This window comes from Podarcis erhardii (genome assembly GCF_964252035.2).
Source record: "Podarcis erhardii genome assembly, chromosome: 11".
Classification (NCBI taxonomy): domain Eukaryota; kingdom Metazoa; phylum Chordata; class Lepidosauria; order Squamata; family Lacertidae; genus Podarcis; species Podarcis erhardii.
Genome location: NC_138501.1, coordinates 44,758,280 through 44,783,381, shown reverse-complemented (window position 1 = coordinate 44,783,381; position 25,102 = coordinate 44,758,280). Strand labels below are relative to the sequence as shown.

General features: G+C 40.2%; 1 protein-coding gene across 19 annotated transcripts in view; it reads right to left on the bottom strand.

Moving 5' to 3' along the window:
- The window catches only part of TCF4 (transcription factor 4), a 343,442-nt gene that overhangs the window by 76,349 nt on the left and 241,991 nt on the right, over positions 1 to 25,102 (bottom strand). The gene's annotated exons all lie outside the window — the stretch shown is intronic.

The window sequence follows — 25,102 nt, the reverse complement described above, 5'->3', positions numbered from 1 at the left end:
ACCTCCTCAGGCAGCCTGTTCCACTCTGGAACAGCTCTTACCGTTAGGAAGTTTAGCCAAAATCTGCTTCCTCACCATTTCTGGCCATTAGGAATGAAAGTGAACATGTTTGCTCCACCTCCTATATAACAACTTTTCAGGAATTTATTTATAACAAATATTTATACGCTGCTATTCATAAAATGCATCAGGGCAGTTTACAACACCCAGAGGGCTCCCCATCAATGCACTAGACGAAAGATAGAGCCGTTTCCCATTTAGGGATTTAAAGTTTAGGGTCTCAGTGGAGAGGACAAAGACTAGAACTTTAAGTAGAGCACCTCTGATGTTTACACACACACACACACACACACACACACACACACACACACGTTAAAGGTATTATCGATGGAGGTGGAGACACTGAAGGAGCGTCTCCACCTCCATCGTTCTGCCCGGACACTGGGGTCCAGCGCCGAGGACCTTCTGGTGGTTCCCTCGCTGCGAGAAGCCAAGCTACAGGGAACCAGGCAGAGGGCGGGCGCCACTACCGAGAAGATATGGCTTTAACCTGTAAGAATTGTGGAAGGAAAGTTACTGAAGAAATGGAAGACAGAGGATAAGTAGGGCCTACAAAGGAACAGTAAAACATCAACAGTTTCTCAAGAGTTATTCTGTTTCACGTAAAGATACAACCCTGTTAGGTACACAAGATGTGGCAGGAATAAGGTAGGTCAAGCATGAGAAGGAAATGTAAGGTGAAAATGATGTGCAGAAAATGAAGGAACAAAGGGAAGACATGCAAGCAGCAGTAAGGGTTGATACTCAAAGGGGATGGTAATTCGACAATCCCATTATTTCAATAGAAGTCGGGAGGGGCTTGGAAATTCAGCACCAGCTTTTGCATGGGGGATTTTTTTTATTATTATTATTTTAAAGTGCAAAGGAGAAATGATGGAAGACAGAAATAAAAGTGATGACAAAAAGAACAAAGGTGCCATTTGGCAGAAATTCAGGGGTGGCTGCCATATGTAAATTCTAAATCACATTTAATTTAAGCTAGTATGTCCCCAAGCATTTTTTAAAAAGGGCTCCCAGTAGAGGGAAAGAAAAGAAAGAGAAGCAATTCATGTGTTTTCCTTTCATTTCCTCTCAGCTATATGGAATTTCTCCTAGCCAGATTTACTGAGAACCATTTTGTGTTTTCAATTTCAACATTCTGTTTACAAATACACATGAATGCAGAGAAGGCATAAGACATCTGCCCAAATTATCTTCCATGACTTCTCTGCAAGAAACGAACCTTAATTTGAGGATTTTTTCCCCAGTCACTGTGGTCATTACCCACCTAGTACAGCGTGATCAAGCAACTCTCAAGAAATATACACTTCATTCATTAGATTTTACCAATTTCTGTGAAACACCCCCAGCAAATTCCTACTAATCTTGTTTCCCATACTACAAACACTGTCATTCACGATCTCCCTCTCTGATATATCATCTGCAACACTCATCTAAAATCAAAGGAGTTGCATTTTTCTGGCTCAGATAGTGTGAAATATCACTAAAATAATGGCACTGAGTGCCAGCTATAAAATACTAGATGTACCTTTCCCACAGAAGCACTCAATAAAACAAAAGGAAAAATCCAGACTGCAATCAGAATGTGTAGGATAAATTACTGAACACTTCTTCAAAATGCTTCATATGAAATTTTTATTTGCATTGTAATTTTACAGCACTAAAATTGAATTTGTCAGGCGATTGGATAGTGTGTGGAACTAAGAGAGATATCCAGAGGTACTATACATGTTGATCCAAGAACAGAGAAACTGGAAAATCATAGAGAAGGTTAAGATATGGAAGTATCTTAACACTAGGTCACAGTAAAAACAGCCTTCTCTTGTCTTCAAAAAAACAAACAACTATTAGCCTAAATCCAACTCGGAGGTAGACATACTGAATCCATTAGTTTCAATGGAACTAAACAAGCCTAGATAGATCATTAAATTCTTCAGGATGCTATGGTACAGCTATCATAACGCACATTTCCACATTTATTACAATAAACATCAATGTATCTTTTGCTAGACCCGTCTCACATACGCGAATTGCTTCAAAGTGCCATATGGCAGCTGAGACATTTAATTGTACCTATGTAGACTTTTAATTGTATCTGCCCTATATAGAAATGTTTCTTCAACTTTAATGCCAATATGATTTTTGCATGCACATGCTCTATGGGCTGAGTTGCATGGCGTCCTCAGAGTGGCCCTTTAAACTGTGTGTGGGGGGGGTGTTATTGTTTTGTTTGTATGCATGTATTTTTGTGTTTTTATACTGTAAACCAAGCTGTGATTCTTCGATGAAGGGTGGTATACAAATAAATAATTATAATAACAAAAAAGTCCTGCTGCAACATTCTGGCCTGAGAATTTTATTAATGTTAACATGTCAATAAGTTTATCCTTTTACGGATGTTGACATTAGGTGACTAAGTGGGTGGAGGGAAATCTCCATGTGATGAAACTGGTTGAGGAAACCCACACTAAAATGTTCTAAGAAACGTAATGTGTGAATTTAGCTGTGGATGCACACTTCATCCCCATCATTATGTGAACAATGGAAGATCACACAAAAAGAAGAAAGGTAATGTGTGTGTTTTGGAATAATTCATGGAATACAGGTGCCTGGTTCACATGTCACACTAAACTATGGCTTAATGCAAACATGTGGGCTCCCAGATATAGACTTTGCTCCTCCCTAGTTCTTTTTGTTGCTGAGCTAAACCAAGGTTAGGCTTAGCATATCATCTGAACCTGGGCTCATAGTTAATCTGGAGCAGGCTTCCTCAAACTCGGCCCTCCAGATGTTTTTGGTCTACAACTCCCATGATCCCTAGTCAGCAGGACCAGTGGTCAGGGATGGTGGGAATTGTATTCTCAGAACATCTGGAAGGCAGAGTTTGAGGAAGCCTGATCTGAGAGACTGCGACCAATGTTTGTTCTTGGTCTGGAGACAAAGCAATGTGGCCAGGTTCATCACTCCAGGAACCTGCGCATTTGACATCTGCATTAAACCAAGGTTTGGCTTAGCACAATGTGCAAACCAAGCCAACGTAATGTCAGATGGCTATTGGTTACTGCTGCTTGACTAGATTCCTGGAAGTTAGTCAAAGTTAGCACCTACAATCTTCTCAAGCAATTCATGTAAACTACACAACAGAAGGGAAATAGGTGACAGCAGCTTCAGGTGCAAAGACACAATAAAACTACAAGGGGGGGGGAATGTTTGCTTTTTATGTCAGAGGAGATGTCAGTACCCATTAATAAATCTATCTGCTAAATCTACTCTTATTCATGAGGGACATCACTGAGTTAAACTAAAATAAATTATCTTAATTAAATGGAATTGTTGTCTTCCTCCCGCTATCATTCCCAATTATTACATCCTAATCAGTCCTTTTGGGAGAAAGCACGAGAAAAGGCTGAGAGGTACATTGCCTATAAACAATTTGTCTCTATGTCAAGAGGTGATTTTTTAAAATTTTCGTTAGCTGGGCCTTGAAATGCATCCTGTCCTTCATAAACGGGACCAAAAGTTTAAAAGGGTATCAGTTCAAAACAGAAAAAGGAAAGCTTTTTGTGTCATCAGCCAAGCACTACTTCCTCTTAGGCCACTCCTACAATTAAAAGCCTTGAGCAAGGCAGAGGCAAATAGGAAACATGCAAATCATTTGTTTAAATGAGAGCTGAAGGATTTAATTTTGACCTGAACGGCAAGGTAATGCAACACAGAATGCGACCCTTTGACCACAGCATAGAAAGAAGGCTAGGAATAAAGTTTCAGCAAATGTAATAATATTGCGCTCGAGGCCAAACCATTTGTGCCTTAGTCTGGCAATATGCTAAATTGGGATATTATGTAAAGTAGATAAAACAAAACACACCACAGCTGGTCTATTAGAAGTATGTGGATTCCATGTATCAATGCATCTAACCACTTAGAATCTTAGGACCCAGGCGTTGTCTACGCCAGACCATTGCAAAAGACAGATTCCCCACACTTAAAGCCATTGTTTCAGTGTATCTGAAGAAGTGTGCATGCACACGAAAGCTCATACCTAGAACTAACTCAGTTGGTCTTTAAGGTGCTACTGGAAGGAAAAATTTTTTATTTTGTTTTGACCATGGCAGACCAACACGGCTACCTATCTATAATTAAAGCCATGTGTGATACTTATCTAATACATGATGAAAAACTTCCAGAAAAGGAAATTCCACAATGCCTTTGGGCAGTCTGCTCCATTGTACTAACATCTAGGGAGTATTTCCTGATATTCAGCATAATTCCCTCCTTCTTTGGTGTTTTGGTTCAGCTTGACCCCATAGCTTCTTACATTGTACTCACAAGTTTCTCTTTCGCATGGCTCCTTTTTGAACATTTGGGAAAAAACCTAACCATATCCTGGCTTGATCTTCTTTTCCTTTTGCTATACCATCTCATTCATTTGTGACCGAAAACCTATTGTGATAGATATGAGTTTGATGAAATTGCTGTACGTTGCCATGAGCCAACAGGATAGGAGAGGGTTTAAGAATAATATACCTATGGATGGAAACTCTTCATTGCCTTTGCTGTTTTTCTCTGAGGATGGAATTATATGGTACAAAAATAAAGAAGGGGGCTGCTGCTAAAAACAGAAGCCCCCATGTCAAGTTCTGTCCTCCCCTCTCTCCATGATGTGTTGTCCAACTTACTTCGTGTCCTGGCATCATTATGCTAAATGTTGCCTTGCCTTGCTCCTGTTCCATAGTGTCAGCTGCTAAAAGGCTGACCCTCAGAACAACAGCACTGGGGCATGAAATAAACTGAATTACATGCTACAGAGGGAGGGAGTCTTACATGGGCTGCCATTTTCAACCACATACCTCCACCCCCCATTTCTATGTAAACAGGAATTAGGGATGGGGGAGGAATTAGATTCAGTTTGCATTTAAAGGTGAATCTACCTGCTTTGCCCTTCCCCAAACAATACATGAACCAAAACACAGCCATCCTTTTAAATTCACACCTCTCTGAATTTTGCAATGCAGTTTTCCAGCTGAAATTGACAGATTCGGCCATCCCTAGTTGGGATAGACTTTTTTTGTTAAATGAGCACATGAATTATTCGTTTTCACTCATCTAAACCCTTTTCACACTAAGCCACAGAAAACGGGAGGGTTTCAGCTATGTTTAAGATTTGGATTCATTAAAAGTTGGTATTCAGATCAAAAAAGAGGGCTTGGATGTGCAAAGGATGCAGATGAACATTTCCCTAGACTTCTCTTAGATCATAGATGAAGCGTTCCATACAGTGGTGCCCAGCAAGATGAACGCCTCGCAAGACGGAAAACCAGCTAGACGAAAGGGTTTTCCGTTTTGGAGGCGCTTCGCAAAACGAATTTCCCTAAGGGCTTGCTTCGCAAGACGAAAATGTCTTGCGAGTTCTTGCAGGGGTTTTTCCCTTCCCCCCCCTTTTCCTAAGCCCTAAGCCGCTTATCAGCTGATCCGCTAAAAGCCGCTAAACCGCTAATAGCGCTAATCCGCTAAGCTGTCAATGGGCTTGCTTCGCAAGATGAAAAAACCGCTATACGAAGAGCCTCACGGAACGGATTAATTTCATCTTGCGAGGCACCACTGTACAGTGGTCATGGCGAGAATTTTTGCTATCTGAAAAAGTTGTGAAGGTGTGTGAGTAAGCTTGCTTTCCCAAAAACGATTTCCCAAGAAGGAGCAACTGCCTTTAGTATACAGTATATGCAAATTAAGTACATTTACAAATTAAGTCCACAATGCCTCTACTTTGCCATTTATTCTCAGACACAACTTGGGTATGTGACAGCAGTAACTGGCCTCATCATTCACACTCCCAAAGGAATGAGTGGAGAAGAAAGGAAACGGAATGGGTCTTGGGAAAAGAAAAGAATGGAATACATAAAAGCTGACAAAAGATTCCTGCATTGCAGGAAGTTGCACTAGATCACCCTTGCGGTCTCTTCCGGTGTGGCTGCACAGGTGTTGACGCATTGCTCTCTTGTCTTCCCAATGCTGTGTGTTGCTGTTGACTGCTGAAAGAGAAGGGGGGCGGCAAGGCAAAGAAGATTGGATCTCTATGGGTGCACTGCAGGTTCAGTGTCAAAGTAGCTCCACCACCGCACCTGCACAACATCAAGCTCCCATTGCCTGACCCCTCACCCTCTCGGTAAGTGGCGGCAGTATATGGTGTTGGGAAGATGGGAGAGCCATGCAGCCCTGCCTGTGCAGCCACATTGGCCATTGATGTTCCTAGTACCCATCAACCTATTTTACTACAGTCAATGTCCAGGATTCAAAAATAGACTTTGCCCAAACAAAACAATGACGTTTAACAATAAAATTACTTGTGACCATATAATGCCATGGAAAACCAGATACAGAAAGCAAAGTTGTTATTAGGTGGGAGGGGGGAATGAAATGAAGCATCTTGGAAAATGGGGGCAGAGGGAGACACACACTGATATAAAAAAGGCAGAGAAACCTCTCAATATTTGGATGGAAGTGAGAACTGCCTTTAGGAGCGTAGTGGCACTTAGAAATCAATGGAGTAATCCAATATTTTTACATAACTGGGTTTGGGTACCTGCCCCCCATCCCTCCCCAAAAAGGGGTTTCTACCAAATAGTCCAATAAAGACTATTGGTCATGGAATGCTGCCTGAATGTAGTGGGGTGAGCAAGATGAAAAAGCAATGGGGGCGGAATAAGGGGATGGAATGGTTAAAACCCCAAACAGAAGCACTCCAGTCTGTGACATGTTGACAAAGGGCCCCTATATGTCTTATTATAATGTAACATAGGAAAATAATTCTAGATCAAAATGACAATAGCAGCAAAATTTCCTATAGCAGGGGGATAATTCAAATTCTTCTTTGCACCAAATGTTGTATGGTTTGCTTATTCATTAGTTAGGAGGGTGCTAAAAGACGTCTTTACAATTACTGAGATCACCTTTTTTTTACGAATAATATTCTATATATAATGAAGTTCAAAACACTGTCAATGAAGGTGGGTTGTTGTTTTACAATAAATGGAGTAAAGACAGCAACTGTATTCTGATTTATTAATCCAATGTTCCTTTTAAAAATTAATGTTTTCCAGGGCATTGCACTGTTTTTATTTACTGTGGCTTTGAATTTCCGCTTACAGAAGTTTGAGAGAGAAACAGAGTGAAAGACAGACCACAGCTACGCCAGCCTGCTGACTTCTTATAAAAGGGCTAGTTTTAAACTTGTTTACACAACTGATTTCAAATTAATTCAAGATGGTGGCTAGTTACGAGAAAAAGACCGTAACAGGGATTTTGATTAAAGAACTTAAACTCAGCCATGTTTAATTGACCAGTAATATAGGAATTTTAGCTCCTCATTAGGTATCCACCTTCCCCAAACATTCGCCTTCCAGATGTTTTGGACTACAATTCCCATCAGCCCCATCCAGCTGGGGAAGGCTGGTCTAAATCTTTTGCAGTCAATCGATTGAAAATTGTACAATTCTGCAATTTAGGTAAATTGTGGGGAATAGTATCAATTGTTTGGCATATTATCAATGCACTGGTTTAATATACCTAATATTTAATTGTGCTTTTCAAATTTAAAACAGTATCTGGAATAAAGCTGAAAGTTTCCCAAGTTGGTTTGACGAAACAACCATACAAGGACAGTTTCCTACACTGCAGAACAGTGGGGACATATGTACATACAGAGTAGGATTGTCCACTGGTGTAGGCCTTCTTGGTACAGGTTTTTCAACCAGTGAGCACCATAACGGACCAATGGTCTCCCCAACTGGCACTCTTAACTTTGTTCAAAAGATTTGGACGCTTGCTATCTGTGGCATAGAATATAATAGCTTGTAACTGCATGACATTTCAAGGGATAGTTTTTGGGTGAATGGAACCAAGGAGTCTGGGAAGCAGCCACTTTGGAAAATGTAACTCAAAAATTAAGGGTGGCTAAGGGGCAGAAAAAGACAGAATCGGTATGGGCTGCAATTGTTGATTTCATAAGAAAGTCTTGACTATGGTCACCCACCATTACTGATATATGCTCGACTATGGGCTTCCTAACACAGATCCCAGCTGCTCTGAAGAAGGAACTTGTGTACAATTTTTATTTAATTTGTAGATTTCCGAAATACATTAATATACTAATTCGTTAAATATTTGTCCTGCATGCCCAGTGGCAGTGTACTATTTTAGTCCCAAATCTGAGGTTAATGTCATTTATGTAATATACATCAAGTACAAAACTCTAAAATGCAAAATCACACTCATTAGAACAATGCTGAAAATATTAAGGAAAGCTCAGTGTGTGTGTGTGTGTGACTTTTTTCTTTGTTCAAACAGCAGAACGTATTTCAAAGCAGTACTATGGACTACCAGAATGCAGGTCTTAGAGAAAGACGAGATAGCATTACACTATGCAGTGAACAGCACTGAAGCTTTACAATTCCATACGGTCATCATTCTTTATGATGAGAGATATACTAGTGGCCTCAAAATGCACTACATTTTATCCTAATGACTTCTGGCAACAAACTACTGCATTTCATACAATTGAGCTTAATGAAGACCATATTTTTTCAGCTTCCTGCCAATGCTCATTATAATGCATTTTTAAAATTTTCTGTGATCCAACAGCTAGCTATACGGAACCAAAATATTAATGTAAATTGGCATTTCTAAGTTTAAAGTGGTCTTTTGCATAACAGAACCAAACGTTGGGAAACTTGAAAGAGTGTACACAAACACAAGTGACTCTTAACACCATAATTATTACAGAGAGAAATGATGGTTTGTGCAGAGCATCGCGAGACACATGATAAAGCATCTGACAGCTTGTGACACTGTTATCTCCTGATGCGCTGTGTTCGTATCTTAATATAAAGAGGTTGTCTGAAAAATACTCAGCGTGCATTTGAACTGATAACAGAAGAAGAAAAGGAGACAGGCTACCAATCAGAAGTTCATGATTTTGAAATGGAAGGGTATTTTTGCAAATACTGACCTAACTAAAAAGTTAGAAGGCACATTTTGACACCCACTCACAGTGACATATTAACTGTGTAAGCTTATGGTTATTACTAGTTTGATCATGTAGATCAGTAACTTTTAGCCTGTGCCATGATGAACCAAGCTTCATCTTAAGTGGCAATATGCACGCTTACTTGGAAAGTAACTCCAACTGTGTTAAATGCTGTAAGCATGTTTAGGATTGAGCACACTGAAAAGATCCCCACCTAGAAGTATGCATTGTATCCAGCTCCACACGGATCAAAACAAAAAACACCACCATGCAGAACTCCTCTTATAATGCAGTATGGCTATGCTATTCACGTTTCTTCAAAGCAGGCTACTGCAAACCTCCCTATGCACCTTGCAACCAGACATCCAGCTCAGATTTGTACAGTCATAGCTATGCAGGATCCAAGCCACCACTGACACCCGCCTGATCCCTTATTGCCTTATAACTCCCTGAGATTTAGAACGCAACCATCACTGTGACCCTTAACCAGCATAGATTTGCCCATAGGAAGGGCTGTAGCTCAGTTGGTGAAGCATCTGTTTTGTATGCAAAAGGTTTCTGGTTCAATCTCTGGCATCTCCAGGTTGTACTGGGTGAGAATCCTGCCTGAAACTCCAGAGAGTCGCTGCCAGCCAGTGTAGATGTTTCTGAGCGATATGGATCAATGGGTATACGCAGAGGCGGAGCTAGCTGCTCCAGCACCTAGAGCGGCATGCATGCTGTGCACCTGGGGGCAGGGCTAGCCGCCCACGGGGGTGAGCATCCCATGGGGGTGCCGCCTGTGGCAAGCGTCCCATGGGGGTGCCGCCCCAAGGGATGACACCCAAGGCAGACCGCACCCACAGCGCGCCCTTCTTCCGCCAGTGGGCATAAGGCAGCTTCCTATGGTCCTAAGAAATGCCATCTGTGCTGTTAGGGCAGAATATATTTTGCGACAGAAACTCAACTAATATGCTTCTTGAATGTGTGAAGTAAATGTGTTTACTCAGACCAGGGGTACACTTTTAGTCCCACCGCCATTGTCACTTCCTCAAACAACCATGTGTTGTCCACAGCAACCCGGAAAGAAAGCCACAATGCACAAGCTTGTGATCAGGACACCTGCACAACCACTGTAAATAATCGTAATTTTACCCTTTATTTATGAAGAGGATTCAGATCAACCACAAAAGAAAAGTCAGGTGTACATTACAGCCAATGAAGACATTGCAGGCTGACTCGAGAACACACTGAATAGACATTTACATGTGATAGCGGCTACAGACCTATCTAGGAGTGTTAATAAACAAACAAACAAATCCCAACATACATCAAAAGGGCACTTAAACATGTGATTTGCACAAGTCTCTTTTACATTTGGCAACCACTCCTAAATGGAAGCTGATTTGGGCTGCAAGAATTACCCGGTCGTGATCCCACGGAAGTCATTGGCAAAACTGATATCATATTCAGTAATGCAGAGCTGAACATGAAGCTGATCTGTTGTACAGCTGGAATTGCTTACAAAAGCTTCCAGACACTACATGTTAGCATGCCAAGGATTGTGCCTCCAGGTAGTTTAATTTGGATTTTCAACTGAAGATCCATGAATTTAGTAACAGAGTGAACCTTATAGCTGACTAGTTCAAAGTGTTAAGATAGGCAAACAAAATGTAGCCATAATGAAAGGAACTGTTACAAAGTAAGAGTGAGGTTTTAATGACCAAAATCCTAAAGTGCAAGTTGTTCTCACTCCTGCAGGGATAATTCTGACTACCAAAAGAGAAAGGAATGTTGTTTTTAGAAATATGTGTAAGTATCACAGTCGAGGATCAAGCAAATACAAATGTATTTTATACTTCCTTGCCAGATAAGCTTATACTTATATCAATGCACATATACTCTTGGCCAGTGGCCGGCAAGATTTATTTCGCCTGGGCTGATTCACTCCAACGGAGATCCCTTCTGCACGTGCACAGATGTGATTTCCGGCACAGCGGAAGTGAATTCCTGCGTCGTGCTGGTTTAGAGCAGCACGTGGGGACTCGCTGAGCGGGCAGCTCGGTTCAGGAGTGGCTTGGGGGCCGGTTAAACGAGCCCCGTGGGCCACTTGTGGCCCGTGGGCGTTTGGTTGCCTACCCCTGCTGCTTTTGGCAATTCCTTTAAACCACATATATTACCCTTTAAATAGGGGTAGACAATGTGCTGTCCCTCCAGTGGTTGCTGGAATACGACTCCTATTAGCCTCGGCCAGAATTGAGAGTGATCAGGAATCATGGGAGTTGTAGTGGAACAATATCTAGAGGGTATCCCATTGGCTACTCTTACTTTAAATAATAATTCCAAAAACCAACCAAGTACATTAATATTTCTAGGCACATCACATTTCCTATATGGTCAGAATGACACCTACCAATCAATTACTCCCCCCCACCCCCTGGCCACCAATCAGTATGGATTCACGCCTCCTTCATCTTTATTAAGCATTATGTAGCATTACATCTGCACTGAAGTTCATGATAGCGATGGTTAGGCTTAAACCAGAGCTTGACAATATTTGCAGGTTTGCACATATTGGTTAAAGGTAGCTGTGGACTGTGCTACTCTCAGTGCAGGTGTGATATAGTTCAGACTGAGAAATGAAGGGAGGGGGGATTCCTGCAGGACAGGGGAAGAGGGACCCTGCGGAGAACCTCTTGATCCGTATGTTTCGGGCACAGGGGTTCAGTCTGATGAGCTGCATGCAATGTGACAAATATAAATACTTGGTATACAACCCAAAGTGTTCCTCACACATTTATTTTTGAAACACAGCAACAGACCAAGTGTGTCTGGAATATAAATCATTATTGCAAATAAATACTGCGCAATTTAAAGAAACAGAGCTGCTTTTGCACACCACACTAAGTCAAACCATCGCTTAGAGAAAATGTTTGAGTGTACAGGCTTTAGGAGAGGAGATTGTTGCTGCTTTGCCCCTTTCTCCATGCGAAAGTGAAGCCGTTCTTTGGCTTAGTGTGCTGCCTGAATTTAGCTCCTCCCCCGGGCAAATCACAAGCCTTAAACCAGGGGTTGATAACCTAAGGCCCATGGGCCACAAGCGGCGCACGGGGGTCGTTTAACCAGCCCACAAGCTGCCCCCAAACTGAGCCGTTTGGCGAGTCCCCACGTGCTGCACTAAACAGGTGCTACACGGCGACTCGATTCCACGGCGCTGAAAATCGCATCTGCGCAGACGCAGAAAATCATGTCTGCGCCGACGCTGGAAAACGCTTCTGCGCAGATGCTGGAAATTGTGAATGGGCGCGCTCATATGCATGATCCGGCCCACAGAGGGATCTCCACTGGAGTGAAACGGCCGAGGTCAGGCAAACCTTGCCAACCCCTGCCTTAAACCATAAGATAAATGTTGGAAACAGCCCTTTGTTATGCTGCAGGGAGAGTTGTACCATGAGCCAAGGTTCAGACGACACCCTAAACCAGACTATGGCTTGGCTCATTGTGGAGTAGTAGGAAAACAACTAGGGGAGACTAAAGCATCTGCAAGCTCAACTCCAGGAGCCCTCGCTTGAGGATACACATTCAGCCATGGTTTGGGCTCAGTGTAGTGTATGAACCAGGCCACAGAACACTCTTCTAACAGTCTCCAGCTGTTCTTTTGGCATTGGTTTAGCATACTGTATAAATACATCATGGCAGACTTTAGAACTTCAGCGACAACAATGACTAGATATGTTATTTTCTAGTTCTCAGGCAGACTTTTTAATGAGAAATGTAGGAACGCTCCTCCTGTGGCACAAGCCTCTTGATCTCCAAGCCAACTAAGAGAGGACTGCGTAGATTTTTGTTTGCTTTCCTTTGGCAAACGTATGGCAACTGTAGTTATTTTCTCTTCTAATACTACAATCCTGTGCAACAACCTAACACAATTGGAACTTTATTCCAAGTATGTACAGGATCAGGCTTCCAGAACTGTGAGAAGTAGTCTCAGATCAATATGTTTCTGTTCTGATTACTCTGGTTAATCAGTAACAATATTCAGAAGGAGGAGGAGTAGCATTTATTATTTACTTCTATTTATTTTATAACCTGAGGTTACTCTATATAAATGTAATGCACAATAGTGATGCTACAAAACCTGGGTTGCAATAATCAAAGAACTGAACCTTTATCTTGTCCCAGTTCTCGTCAAACATCAGTTGAGTAGAAAAGTGTTTTTGGCTGTTCCTGGTTCAAAACTCAGAATGGTCTATGCCTTAAAACTCAAGGTACCATGGAAGTGAAGATGGAATGGATTTCAAAATATATTTATTGTTGATGAACCACTCTCTCTGCTTTGCTATTACTTCCCAAAGGATGGATGTTGGGATATTTAAGCCTACTCTGCCCTCACCTTGGCCTTCTGAGTTGTTGTTTTTTTGCAGCACTCATTCTCCAACCCTTACTATGCAAACACATTGGCTAGTAGCCTTTCTTGGTCAAAGCAAGACTTGCCACAAGAGTTAAAGGGCAGGGAAGCCTCTGCTTCATTCTCACACAACCCAATTCAGTTTGTGGTCCAGCAAAAGGACACTTTGACCAGAGATACCTTCACTACAAACTCTGCTTCTGCTAACCTTCAAAGTCCAGAACAACATAGGAACAGACACGCATCTTTTAAAAACCAATTTAATTAGTATGCTCTTGATATGTGCATGCAAAACAAAATTAGCCACCACCACCATCCAATGAGTCTAACTTGGAATCATTTTTCAATGTGTGATCGGTACACTGCTGTATGGGGGAATTCAAGTTAATACATGGTAAACTAGGTAGCATGTATGTAACAGGGTTCCCTCTGGAGTTTGGCTGTGAGTTTCCTTGCTGGACTGATCTAAGCCAATTCCATACAGTAAACTTCTCTCCTTTTACCTGTCTGACTATCTCATTTGGCCAGTGAGAACAGAAGATCTTGAAAAACATTGTACGAAACACATGCCCTTTAATTATGTATCTATTTAGATTAATCAGTACCTTTCCCTTACCTTTTTTTCTACCACCTAACTCTTACTGTAGCCCACTACAGTACATTGGCAATAATGTACAATTTGTCAATCATTCTATGTACATTTGAAATAAGATGTCAGGACTGTGTGGCAGTTAGCCTGGACAGCAAAGGGGTCATCTGAATAATCTACCGTGCGCACAGATCCTAGGTTTACTGTGGCATTTGGTGATGAGTCCAGGTAGACAAAAACAGTTTGTCCATCTTGAATATTTGGATTTCCAAGCAGAGGGATTTGCTGACAAAGCACTCTCCAACTCTGATTCTATGACTGAAAGAAACCTCCAACTGGATAGTGTGAATTGCTCCAAGCTTTGTGTATTTCAAGCCCATTCTTTCCATTTTTGCATAACATTTACATATGTGCTTTTGTTGGTGGTGCTCAAGAGACCACCTGGTAGTATCGACTCTTGCACCAGAATTATTGGTTGGAATGCACTGAGCTGCCAAGAAGGTGGAATATGATAAATGTAAGCATCAGGGCCTAAATTTGCCTATAGCTTTAGAAGGTTATAATATGCAGGTTATAATTCTGAACAGTGATATATAAAAAGGATAAAATTCTAGCAGGTGACATTCATTGTCAGCTCTGGTACCTTGGGGGGGGGGCAGGTAGTTTTAATTGACCCCAAGGTAAAACCACCAGCAATATCTTTAGACATACTATGGGAAAGCATCCATATAAACACATGGAACCTATTGCTAATGGAGACCAAGTTGACACTGGATATTCTACCCCTTTGTATACATTTTTTGACTGTGTCAAAAAGGGGTACGCGTGTGCCTTTTGCATCCTGTAAAAAGTGCCACCACCTCTTTCAGGTAGTGCCAAAGGTAGTGGCAGCATTTGTGAAGCCCTGTTTCCAGTGATGTTCTCACCATGATCAGTCTAAACGAGCTTCATTTGCCCTCAATCACAGCATAATGTAGCCAAATCTAATTTGCCGTGTGGCGCTATCGCCGCTCCTACACAGGTGTTTGATGAGACCTATATGCAAACAAAAAATGGCACCACAGCAGCAGCCAATTGAGGCAACGAACAACAACAAACGCTTTGGAGGGAAAGGCCCCAATGATGCTGAAAATTTTATGCATTCTTATTAAATACACATAGATTTTAAGTAAGTTGCAGGGGACCTTTCTCTCCCCCCCCCCATGAAATCCCATGCCAACTGATGGCACCAAGTGATTTGACTGAATTAAGTAAATATGGCAGTAGCAGCAGCTATACATTTTAAGTACTTGGAATAGATTTTGCAGAACTGTTTTCCCCTTTAAGCATACGTACCTGGGAGTAAGTCCCACCTAACATAGAGGGAGTTACTTTGAGTAAATATGTACAAGATTGTGCTGTTAAAGTCTGATGTATTCTAAAACAATGTTTAGAGATGACAAACAAAAGAAGCACGGTTGCTCCTAGGGTGTATGTGTTTAAGATGTATTGTTTTATCATTTAAACACTTCTTTGACAATACAGATTTATGTGTCTGTAGAAATAAAAACAGTGCAAATGAGTTTCTGACAATGCAGAATCTACATCAAATGCATGGTTTCGGGATTTTGTAGAGTTAATCAAATTCCATCCACATTGGTTTTGAGAGGGGCCATTTTAACAAAGGAGCTTTCCAGCGCAAATAGTAAGGGTGTTTACGAAGAAGGAAGCCCCACTGACTTCAATGGAACTTACTTCCTGGTAATAGTGCATAGGATAAGATCAAATGTTCAAAAGGGCTTAATTTATTATGTAGCTCCTTCCTGTTGTAAGTGATTTCAAAACTGCATGTGCATATTTCCGACAGCTCCAGTCAAGAAACAGGCTAGCTTTTATTTGCAAGTGCTGGGAAATGGGATTACCATAGGCAAATCAGAACATATCATATTACTGTCCAACCATTCACATGCTTAGTACTACACAAGGTCTCTTTTTCAGGTGTTAATAGAAAAATCAATTTTGCATCACAACAGCTGGGATCATTTTAAATATCACAGCTGTCAGAATTTGAAAATAAGTAATCTGAACCTGGCCGCTGTGTTGAAAATACACTAAAATGAAAATGCAGCCGATCTGTATATATTACCCGCTTTGCCAATCGAACTTCCGGTATCACTGGACAAATATCTAATAACAGGTTTCAGCATTTTAGCCAGCTAAGGCAATGGTGAATGCATGGGATTTATTTCACACATGAAGCAGGTGAGAAGCTCACCACCGCAACAGTTAAATTATCTGTTTTATGTATATCCTCTTAGCTTAGCTGAAAAAAATACTAATTACAGAAATAGTGCTAACTCTTAAAAAACCCAACACCTTGATTTAAAGAACATTCAATCCGTTTATGTAAGTATTTTGCTGCCAAACCAGTCTTCCGATTAAGTAATAGATGTGATAAATATCAGGCCTTTGTAATCCTAGAAATTGAGATGCTTGTGTTAAGGTGAAACTCTTCAATTGTTTGTAGTCCGTGCAGAAACAATTTAACCATTTCTTTCCTAACAGTTAAGCCCTGGAACTATTATGGGAAGCTATTAATCAAGTCAGAATATATCTATAATGGGACTAACTTGACTTCCCTCAAACCCAGAGAAAATGCATTAATTTAAAGACTATAAAGAAGTATGGTAAGAAAGATTTATTTTGAACTAATGATAAACAGCAACAAGAAACGTTTTCAATTTCTGAACAGGGAGTGGCCGGATATGAAGCCAGATGAGAAGTCACACCCTCCACCCCAAAATATGTCATGGGTGGGAGTTGAACGCGCCACTCAGGGAACGCTCTTGTGAGCTCAAAGGCACTCTCTGCATGGCACTTTCCATGAGCTCAAAGGCATTGCTTGCTTCATGTGTTCTTGCACTGTGCTCTGGTGCTGAAAGGGGAAATGTGTCTAGCCTATGAGAACTTGTGCAGAGACCCTCTGAGAACTTGTGTAGCATGGTAACCAACAATGCAATCTCAGAAGTCATAGAATTTTAGAGTTGGAAGGGACCACGAGGGTCATCTAATCCAACCCATTGCAATGCAGGAATCTTTTTGCCCAGTACGGAACTCGAACCCACGACCTTGAGAGTCTCATGCTCTCTGAGTCCCTGGTTCAAAAACTGCCCTGGCCACAAAATTCAGCAGGCAGCATAAGGAAAGCTACTATTTGACCCTCCCTCTCGTCTGCACTATGGGAAGATTTTTGCAATGATTTCTGAGATGAAGTGCTTTGATTACACTTTATATTGCTATTATTAGTTAGGTACAGAGGAATACGAAGGAGTTCTTCATGCTGCCATCCTTTGTGTGAGCTCCCCTGTCGATAAATGGGCACATCAAATGCTGCTGGCATAACCAGATTACCAAAAAGCATCTGCAAGCATTACAAAATGGCCCATAAAGTTCACCTTGCTGTTAAAACGGTTAAAACGGTAAGATGCAAATACTTTATTATTAATATTATTACATTTCACAAAGGCACTACGCATCAATAACACAACCACCATCCTTTTAATCTTTAGCCACAGAAGAGAACTCTTAAAAACAAAACAAAAAGCAAGGCAAGGGAAGTCATTGTTACTGGACGAGGCTTCATCTTAAAAAGATATCAGAACATGCAATGCTACGTGGAAACTACTGCTTGCATAGAAAACGCCACAAGAAAACACACAATTCAGTGAGGAATGGTATCTTTCAGTGGAATTTAAGATCCTATCACTGTGCACTGGATTGTGGCCCATATCTGTGGACGGCGATTCTGAATGCCCCCGCCCCCCGGAAATAAATCCCAGTGCTCTCGACTTAATTTGCTCTCAAGCTTATTTTGTACAAAGCAAAGGGAGGGGGTGCTTGCATCTGGGCCACCGTGTTTAGGACTTGGGTTCATAAGTGGATGTGGTTAAAATAAATAAATAAACGAAAACCATCAGAAACTTTTAGGCAGTACATATCACAGAAAGTGTATTTTCCCCACTTTCTGAATATGCGTTTACAACCTGTACTAAAAGCTTCAGCACTAATCAAAGTAAGCAGAAGACATCGCAGCAAAAATTACACTAAGTATATTTTCTAGCTGTTTCCATCACTCCTCACAACTGCTCACAGAAGCAGTCAAAGAATCATGGTGATTCCTCGCCTGTTGGAATTGTTGTAACAGGTGCAGTAGTAATAAAATGTTGGGCAATCAACTTTTTCACGATGATCTGTCAGTTCAGCTTAATAATGCCATTAAGAATGCAAACATTTCTGCAATTTATATTTAAAAGTCAATAAAATAATGGGGTGCACCACTTATCCTTTTTAATTTTTTAAGTAATACATTTGATTATTTTAATCATGTCATCCTTTAACTGGCTGGGCTTAAATATTCAGGCAGTATCAATGTGGATTCCATCCCCCCTCCAACCCTCCTTTCATATTTTTTTAAAAAGCCATTAAGCAATTCTTTCTTGCTCCCTTTAAAACAGAGACTATTTAGGGACAATCAGCAGACATTCGACATTCAGTTGTTCTTAAGGGCAGGGAAATAAGTGAAATAAATCTTTTATTAAAGAGGAAGGGTACTGTAATTGACCATAAAGGAGTGGGAATCTGAACCACAGCAGTCAAATAAAATAACTTAGTAATAATAAGGATCAGCTATAAAAACTACCCGAGTGTAATTACAGGGAGTTTAGCTAGCAAGTGCAAAATGTTTCTTTTTTAAATGCCAAAAAAAAAAGAGGAGAGAGAAAAGAAAACGTTAATATTATAGACTCTCCCATTATAATCTGCAGTATTACTAGTGCTCAAGGTTTGTTAGTCTATAATTCTCAGTGAATCGCCTACAGAGGTGAAAAAGCCAAGTCAAATGTTAGCCTGGATTGTTAACATCCTCTTTGCATTTTGCAGGTCAGCTACAATAGAAGCAGCTGGAATCTAACATTCTCCACGCTGCCCCACCAATTACTTCAACACTGCCTTCTCACTGGACGAGTGTAATTTGGTCTCTATGAAAGCTCAGCTCTGGGTCCCCTGAGGACGGCAAGCAAAGACTACATATTTCAGGGGTGTCTGAGCAGAGACACATCGCAACCCTGCTTTTTCATTTGCCAGGCTTCAGACTTGCCTTCTTTGGCTTGAGCTTCGTTCAATGCCGAAACACACCTTCTCTTGCAACAACCAGGTTTTGTACACTGGGATATTTATAGCAGCTGCGCTCTTGCTTAGGCACCTATTAAAAACGGTGCAGGTGTAGTACATTTCCTCTATTTAATTTTTTTTATTAATCTTTCGGGACATCACACTAATAAAACAAAAAAAAGGGGGGGATATACCACACATGCCTATGTACACGAGCATTAAAAGCACACGTGAAGAACTCCACATTATAAAACAGGAACGCCCACAGGATCATCATCACAATTAGTTGATATGATATTATAAATTGATAAAATCTTAAATAGTAGGAGTTTTACAGGGACTAGTGGCATGACTGCGTATTTGCAAAAGGTTCCTACGATGGCAACTATACTGGTAATTCCAACAAGACAACCGCCAGCAACAACAAAAACAACAACACAACTTTACACATGCAGTCAACATGCAACTCTACTTTTGTCTGTGAAACTGTCCAGGGAGGGGGGTGGATATAAGACGGTTCTAGTTAAGTGAAGGATGATAAAGTTGCCCTTTTGACATGCTAGCAGCCATATACTTTAGGACGCACAAATGCTTTAAGGATTTCACTTCATACGCACACAGCAGAGTTTCTAGGTTACTCCAGTGGCAAAAAAATGGGAACCTTATTGTTTTCCTGAGCAAATTCTGTGAGATGCAAATTTGGCGAAACAAAAATATGGCGTATTCAACTGAGGAAATGTTGTGTGTTCACCACAACGTGAAGTCAATCCTCTGGGTTTTTAGGGAATATATTTCCTCCTCCATCCTCTACCCCAAGATGTCTTTGGAGACAGACATCTGCCACGTGTATAAGCACAGGAAGCACGTCAAAAGCAAACCTGGACCGACAGACAACTGCCCAGACAAAAGTGAAGCGGATCCACGATCCAGTTAAGCTGAATTACGACGGCTGAAGCCAATTTATCCCCATCCCAAAATTGACTGCAGTGGCAGTAAATAATTTCAGCTCGAGGACTGAGAAACTTCATTGGGTTGTGGATCAGGCTGGCAGCATCTCACACTGTTTTCCATATGTGACAAGAGTCCCATAGACGGTGTGGTGGCTGCAAGAAACGGACAGCAGTTGCCTTTTCCAAATGCCCTTCAAAAAAAAAAAAACAAAAAAAAAAACCAATGGGAAAAATCCTATTAGTGAATGAAGGTGACAATACGCCTATGAATTTAGACAGCTCTTGTCTATCTTTCGCTCTTTCTAAACACAGCTTGGTGCAATATCTCTAAATCCTAGGTCCTTGACATTCTACGGCAATTTTACAGTAAACTGAGTATAACATGAACCAGACATATTCTCGAACAGGAAACAAACAGCTCTTCTGCACAATTTCCTGTAGATCACTTGGAAAGGTATTTAAAGACTGTACTGGCAATAAGCATTTTTTAAATTAACCTCCCCGCTCCCTCCCCAAACCAAAATATGCACTCAGCCCAAGATGTTGAGAATGCAGTATTTTTCTTTAAAAGCGAGATGTATTAATTTCTCAGAGCTACCTCATCCATTCACCATTAAGTGAAACAGCCACCACGTATAATTTTATTTGCAAAGAAACTGAAGGAGAGCTTTATTTCTGCAACCATGCTGTAATTCATGCTTATTACAGGGAGGTGGTCAGCGTACGATATGCTACAAACATATGTGAGGGCTCTGAGCCAACATAAAGCTGCATTCGAAAATGATGATTTAATCAGGGTTCCGTCTTTAAACATATCTATAATGTCAGTTCAGCAAATAAACAGAATAACGGCCACATATATTTTTGCACTATAAAGCGGCAACACTAGATACCATTGTAAAAGTAAAGGTTTAAAAGCAATTAATTTATTTTAGAAAGGATTTCCACCATTGTTATTTCCATAAACTCCTGCTAAGCTGTTTTGTTTTGAAAAGGGTCAGGAATAGGCAAACGCAGACACATTAAAATTAGTACATACTCATCTTTCCCAACCTTTTTCTTTTCATGATATCAAATGGGCGGTTTTGAAAACTATTCATTTTAGATCCAAGTTGAGCAATGATTTTGGAATTCTCCAACAATTTAGAAAGATAACCAATGTATACCTATATATTCTACTAGCTATTTTATTTTGTAAATATAATGTAGAAAATGCACACCTATTTTTTTAAAAAACCCATATAATTAAAGTATCTATTTATTATACTATTTGCAAAAAAGTTGCAACTGTAGTATTGCTTATGAGACTGAGATAACTATCACAGCATACATGTTTCTAACTCACATGCACCATTTGGGTATAGGCTCCAAAGATTTCAATAGAATTTCTTTCTGCTTCACATCGTTTGAATATGCTCCTTTATTTCTGACCTTCAGTATTTCCAAAATTCAAACACTAACACTGCATTTTCTTCATGTTCATGCCAGTTAAAAATATGAAAAATGGATTATAGTTTGCTTTTTTTTAAATACAAAAAACCCTAGATTAAATGAAGGGTATCTATTAGCAGGTGTTGTTTTTTGTTTTAAAAATGCAATTTTACAGGAAAAGGGACGACACTATCATGATATTCATCATAAGAGTTTTTACTCTTCATTTACTAGAGTTCATATAAGGAGTTATCACACTATTTGGCCTAGACTATTAGCAGGAACAACACTATGAACTATTCATCTCTGTCTTAAGAACTTTATGGAGTTGAAAAGGTCCATAATAAGAATAGCAGACATAATACAAACATAAAAACTCATTAGCATTTACTTTTTGTGATTTGATAACTTGACAAATAACTATTTCAAAACAACTAGTTGGTAAGATGGCTTGACGCTTGTTGGTATAACGTACAAAAAAAGAGCAATTATGATAATTATAGGGTTCGCTATATGATTTAACACATGCGCATGCGGGCGGGAGCCAATGATGGGAGCTTAAAATACTATTAAGTGAAAGTTTTGCCACTTTTGTTTTCAATTTCATTTGCAATAATGTCATCTTTTCTGTCTCCGTGTTCTTCCAAGTATGGCATTTGATCAAACAACTGCTTGCTAAAATCTCAGTCATGTGCAATTAGCAATGCTAAACATCAGATTAAAAAAGTGACACTACACAATTTCAGACCATACATGCTATCACAAATATCTTAAGAGTCTCAAGAAGCAAAACATTAAAGGAGCAGATGCTCTGGCAACATAGTTATTGTGCGCAATGTGTTACAGAACCCAAAGCATGCATTATTAAAATAAATATGGATAATAATTAATTTAAAAAACAACAACAAAGCACAATAAATTTAAGCACTGGATATTATTAGTTATAGTGAAACGTATGCTGCAACCGACCATATGATGTGTGTTTGAAGCATTTCCTCTAAATGGTGCTTATTTTTTAATCATCTAAAAAAATTGAAGAAATATATGTCTTTTAACAGGGGAAAAGGAACCTATCCTGCTACTTCAGAGAGAAGGGATGACACGGACAACAGGTGAATGGGGGAAAAGAAGTGTATGGTTTCTTCAAACACCATAACACATTCATTACGAAAAGAGCAACTCTGAGTACTCATCGGTCAGATGGATTTACATTTTGAAGAGAGAGAGAGAGAGAGAGAGAGAGAGAGAGAGAGAGAGAGAGAGAGAGTTTATTCCTCACCACATTCTTCTTCTCATACTGCTAACTTACATACAGAGGAGATCTGGAATGATTTTACATCCCCCACCCTATTGTTTATTCCCAGGGAAGACCTGCTTCCACCTAGCTGCTCTCAGTTCAGAAAGTTCAAACTGAATTTAAACAAGTAATTGACTTGTCGGGGGGGGGGGGGGAGAGAGAGAGAGAGAGATGAGGAGGAGGAGGAATTCCAAACTATATCTTGTTTAAAGACAAAAAAAGTCATGCAACTTATTGTAGCCTGTACTTTCCTCCGACTAAGTGGAGAAAGAGGTGCAACACCCGAAACGAAATCTAGCATCCGTCCTCCCCACAAACAGGCATTCTAAACAATTCACACAGGGCATACACAATCTCTGCAAGATGCCTGGCACCCAATCAAGACCTGCATTATGTACAATCCGAGCTAGAACGATGCTGGCCACATAAAAAGGTAGCCCCGCAAAAAGACAGAACCACAATTTCTCCCCCTCTCCCGTCAAATGCCAAGATTCTGGCCTCTTCCACAAAGACCCTGTAACTTTACCATGAGGACTGATTCCTTATTACAGAGCTGAATCAAGGAATTTCCAGGTTTGGGTGTTTTTTTAAAAAATGCCCTCTGCTGATACCACCAGTGTTTATTGTTTCACCTCCCACCCCACAAAAAGCTTCATGTGCAGTGTGACATTTCCTGGTCTCTTTTTGTTGAACACATACCAACAGATTTGTTTTTAATAAATGCCATTTAATGGTTCCTATAAATACATTTCCTCTGACAGTGCTCTTGATTTTTATGAGTAACATCCTCCTTTCCAGACTCTCCCTCCCCTGTCAAAAAATCAACTCCAACTGAAAATATTTACTAAATGGGGGGAGTAGAGGAAGGGGGGGCATTACCAGCAGTATGATCTCATGTCCAGAATTTCCCTTCTAAACGTCTACAAACCACATGGATGCAATTGTACTGTGCGTGGCCACCTTAGAATGTGAGATGCATGTTTAATCTATTTTACTTTTAATGAAAGTTTTGTAACTTCAGGCCCTCAGTGATAAAAGGACAGCCACTTCATTTCATTGATGACCTTAGTCACTCACCCTATCAAAACTACCCCCATGAAAAAAAAAAGTATTTTCTTCTAAAGAAAACCCTGCAGTTGTGATATGTAATTGCTGGACACTTTATGATTTTTCTAATTTTAACGTTTGCATTTATTAGCTAACCCACATGCTCCAAATGCAGGTACTGGCTTCAAATGCAATAGATCAATATATCAAATGCAATATATATGGCTTCAAATGAGATATAAATATAGCTATAGCTATAGATATAGATATAGACACACACCCCTAATATATAAAGATGTTTTTCTCCGTGTTTACTTAAACTCTCCTCTTTCTTAACAAACTACATTAATCCAGAATATTATTTAAAAACATTGCTAAATACCTGACGAAGACAACATCTCTTGCTAGTAAGTGTTCTAACTGAGGGTGGAACTGAGTTATTCCAACAGATGTTCATTCATAGGGATGGGTTTCTCATACGAAATAATGTAATCTCTATATATTATACGTGTGTGCTTGTATAGCACACACTCATATGCATGGCATAATTAGTTTGCGCTGTCCCGTACCTTTGAAAAAGGCCTTGGTTCAAGCTCTAATAGTTCCTTTTTGGCCTAACTGCTCTCCCCATGACTGGTATCAGACGAAATGCTGAAAAGTTGAGTGAATGCAGGCTGCCTTCTTTCCAGAACTTCCACATTTTATTTTCCTGTGTTTTTTTCCAGCAACACATCTCTTTACCTCAGCAGCCCATTAAAAGATTATTATTTTTTATTTTTAAATCTCTTTTTTTCCTTCCCAGGACCTAGCCAGGAATAAAAAAAATAAAAAAATAAATTCAGCAGACTTCCAGATGGCAAGTATAAACCTTCTGCTGAGGTTATCCGTAAAATACCAGACACTATCCACCCCCCCCCTTAAATAAAGTGTTTCTGAAGAGAGAGAGAAAGAGAGAAGAGAAAAAGAAAGAAAGAAAGAGAGAGAGAGAGAGAGAGAGAGAGAGAGAGAGAGATATGCAGGGAAACATTCCAAACAATCTAAAGTGATGCTTGCAATAATTGGTCTTTTTTGTTATTTTGCATTATTTTATTACTGTTTCTCACTGAATTCATCAAATGCTCAGCGTCTAGCGTTCTCTGTCAGTGGCTGCTAGGTAAAATGAACTCAG